The sequence below is a fragment of the Elaeis guineensis genome, chromosome 9 (assembly GCF_000442705.2).
Source record: "Elaeis guineensis isolate ETL-2024a chromosome 9, EG11, whole genome shotgun sequence".
Classification (NCBI taxonomy): Eukaryota; Viridiplantae; Streptophyta; class Magnoliopsida; order Arecales; family Arecaceae; genus Elaeis; species Elaeis guineensis.
Window position 1 is genome coordinate 48,666,480 of NC_026001.2, and position 4,302 is coordinate 48,670,781.

Below are 4,302 nucleotides of genomic sequence, written 5' to 3' on the forward strand. Positions count from 1 at the left end.
GATCAGGAGAATGGGGTGGCAGAGGATGAGCAGAACACTTCTGGAAAAAGCACGATGCATGAGGCTACAGGCAGGGCTTCCAAAGGTGTTCTGGGTTGACACAGTTGACGCAGCGGATTACTTGGTCAATCGGTCACCTCACACCAGGTTGGATGGCAGGATTCCAAAGGAGGTGTGGTCTGGGAGGACAGTTGGGTTGGGCCATCTACGGATATTTGGGTGCACGGCCTATGTGCACATTGGAGCTGGTGAGCGGAGCAAGCTAGATGCTAGATCATGCAAGACGGTGTTTCTAGGCTATCCGCAAGGAGTTAAGGGATACAGGCTATGGGATCCCTTGAAAAGAAGGTCATCATTAGTCGGGATGTGACTTTTGATGAGGAGTCAGTCCTACGGAGGCGAGCAGGCATGGAGGAGCAGGAGGAGGTCCAGCAGGGCACTGCTGGACAGCTTACCTCTTTGATTTGCCTCTTGCAGGTACTATGGGAGGACATGACATTCAGGTGGAGAATCTACCTAAGGTGTCTCCACAAGTGGAGAGGACTCGGATGGATGATCGAGGCAGAGAGGTCCAGCAAGAGCGAGCTGGATCGAGGACTGATATCGGTATTGCCCTACACAAGCCCAAGAGGACCATCAGGCAACCGGACCGATATAGCTTCGAGGAGATGCTGTCATATGCCTGGTGACAGCGAATGGAGACCCATATACATATCAGGAGGCTATTGAGAGCCAGGACAGAGAGCGGTGGGTCCAGGCGATGTTCGAGGAGATGCAGTCTCTCCACCAGAACCAGACATGGCGATTGGTGCAGTTGCCACAGGGGAAGAGGCCCATTGGCTGCAAATGGGTCTACAGTCGCAAGGAAGGGCCTTCAGAGCAGGGAGGTATCAGATTCAAGGCGAGGTTAGTGGCCAAGGGATACTCCCAGAAGGAAGGCATCGACTTCAGCGAGGTCTTCTCTCCTGTCGTCAGACATACTTCCATCAGAGTGTTGCTGAGCATTGTAGCAGCTCAGGATTTAGAGCTGGAGCAGATGGATGTCAAGACGGCATTCCTCCATGGGCATTTAGAGGAGAGGATTTACATGGAGCAACCACCCAATTTCAGGGATCCAAGATCAGAGGGAAAGGTTTGTTTGTTGCAGAAGTTGCTGTACGAGCTGAAGCAGTCGCCGAGGCAATGGTACAAGCGGTTTGACTCCTATGTGCGCAGCATTGGACTTTTCAGGTGCGAGTTTGATCTCTGTGTTTATGTTCAGTCTCTTGAGGATGGTTCTAGGGTGTTCCTACTCTTGTATGTGGATGACATGCTTATAGCATGCAAGAGTAGGAAGGTTGTGCAGGATCTGAAGGCATCCTTATCTGGGAGTTTGAGATGAAGGATTTGGGTCTGCAAGGAAGATCCTAGGCATGGAGATTTTTAGAGACCGAGCCCAGAGGGTGCTGCATCTATCTCAGGGGGGCTACATACAGAAGGTCTTAGAGAGGTTCGGGATGAAGGTAGCAAAGCCGACGGAGCTGCCACTTGCCGGTCACTTCAGACTCTCGAAGACCATGGCACCACAGACTGAGGTGGAGGCTCAGGAGATGGAGACGTTCCTTATGCTTCAGGAGTTGGGAGCTTGATGTATGCGATGGTCTGTTGTAGGCCAGACATCACTCATGCAGTGAGTCAGGTTAGCAGGTTCATGGTGCAGCCTGGCAGGGAGCACTGGAGAGCTCTGAAGTGGATATTCAGATACCTGGTGGTTCAGTTGGAGTTGGCATCTGCTACGAACAGCAAGGAGGTGCAGTGGGATACTTTGACATATCCAGGGAGGCTCAGGGGCTGATTGGTGGTTATGTAGATGCAGACTTTGATGGAGATGTGGATACCCGGAGGTCTATGACAGGCTTCATCTTTAGCCTGTATGGAGGTCCTATTTCTTGGAGATCGAGTCTGCAGCCTATCACGGTCCTATCCACTACAGAGGTGGAATACATGGGCTGACAGAAGCAGCTAAGGAGGTAATTTGGCTGAAGGGTTTATTGACGGAGATGGGCCTTACACGGGAGGCCATTAGAGTGCACTGTGACAGCCAGAGTACACTTCTATTTAGCACAGAACTCAGTCTATCATGCAAGGACAAAGCACAAGGACATTCGTATCATCAGATCAGGGAGCTTGTGGAGGATGGTGAGGTAGAGCTGGTAAAGGTACACACCAAGGAGAACCCAGCTGATGCACTTACGAAGGTACTTCCATGGGACAGCTTTCAGAGATGTGTTGAGCTGATTCGGCTGATGGACAGAGTGGAGCTGGTTGAGGCCTTGGGACACCAAGGTGGAGATTGTTGTGATCCAGGTGGTGTGTCCAAGACCCAGGGGACCAAGGCTAAGGCCAAGGTCCATCATTCATGAGGGCTTCATGGAGGCTCTAGGGCTAGTTGGGCCCTAGGTTGAAAGGCTGTGGGCCTTTCGGGTTCTTGAGGTCTAGGTTATGTGGGCCTCAAGGGACCAACTCTTTATGGGCTAGGTCTGGGCCCAGGATAGGTGAGATTAGGTCGAGTCATGGGTGTACATGGGCTTGGGTTAACCTAATCTCCCATAGAGTTGGTCAAGGGAGTTTTGGGTTTGGGTCACTTGACCCTGTGTTTATATATACATGCACTGTATAGTTTGATTAAGCCAAGAAATACAAAACCCTTTCTGCCAAGTCTCTCTCTCTCTTCTCCCTCTCTCTTCAGCTATTCTCCATGCCCCCAGAAGCAAGAAACCCTAGGATTTCTTGCCGCCAGGTCCATAGAAGGCAGGAAAAGCAGGGGAGGCGCTAGGGTTTTGAGCCCTCCCCCTTTGTGCCGCCAACCATATTGCCTATCCCTCTCTTGAAGCCATCCAAACATCAGGTCCAGAACTTGAAATCTCTTGCTACGAGGTTGGTACAAGTTTCTCTCAAATCTGGAGTTGATCTGAGGTCGTTTGAGGCACGGGTGAGATCTCCATCAACAGATCTACAGGAAAGGCTGCAGCTGGACAGATCTGCAAGGTCTGTTCTATCTACCTTCTTCCCTATCTAGAATATCTTGATTTGAGATCTACAAATTGAAAGACCTCGGTCCATGCCTGATCTGGTTGGGTACCAGATCTTGGATTTTTTAGAGGTGATCTTAGAGGGTTCTTCATCTGGAACGAAAGGCTGACGAAGAAGACAGCAACCAGGCTGATTTCATCAAGGGCCTTCGATCGAGTCCAGAAGTCTTTAGATTTATTCGTTGCTGGTTCCTCTGCACCCAAGGTCCGTGGGAGGAGCCGGGATCATGCTCCAACACACTTATCTTTGTTTAATCTCATCTTGGGTTGCTTTCCTCCATCAAATACCACTTCATACACTCTCTTTTGTTTTCATCCACCAAACTCCATTCTCCCTTCCACTAAACCTCCACTATAAATACCCTTCACTACTTTGGTTAAGAGGAGACTTCTTTTGTATGCAAAGAAGAGAGCCTTTCTTCCTGAGAAAGTTTTTTTTCATTTTTTGAGAAGTTTTCTTCCTTCATCATCTACTAATCCATCTCCATTACTTCTTCACTTATCATTCTTCCTTCAAACAATTTCATTCCATCTCCTTCCATCATTTTCTCTACAGCTATCGCACAAGCTCTATCTTAGCTCCACTAACCCATGTAAGTTTTTTTGTAAATAAGTGTGTTTATGGTGTGATTAGTCATGTATTAGCATATATTAGCATTGTGGTTCGTATTTAAGTTTGCTCAAATTTGATTAGTGTACGTAAAGCTTGTACAATGTGTATTTCAATTTCATCGGACTCTATGTAAGTGTGCTTTTGTAAATAAAGCTCATTTTTCTTTTCATTTTACTATTGTTAGTTATGTTTTAAGCTTTCTTTATGTTTAAAGCTTGGTTACTATTTATTACTGTTCATTACTATTCATAGTTACTATTTAGTACTGTAGCTAATTACTGTAGCAATGCACTATGCAGTACTATAGCAGAAATACTATACAGTACTGTTGCGTACTGTAGCATGTTACTGTGGCACAATGGTAGACAATCGAAATGCTATCGAGGCTGTGAAGTAAACAACGGATCAGTCTTCTAAGGGTAAATAACTCTAAGATTTGTAGAGATTGTGAAGTAAACAACGGATCAATCAGGATGAACAACCCAAATGCCACCAGTAACATGCTATAAGATTGTACTAAAATTATAGTGCAATCTCTTGTGCAATCGTAAAGTAAACAACGGAGTGACTATATGCTATCTAATTATTAGAGTACTCTGTTATGCTTTTATTTTTAGC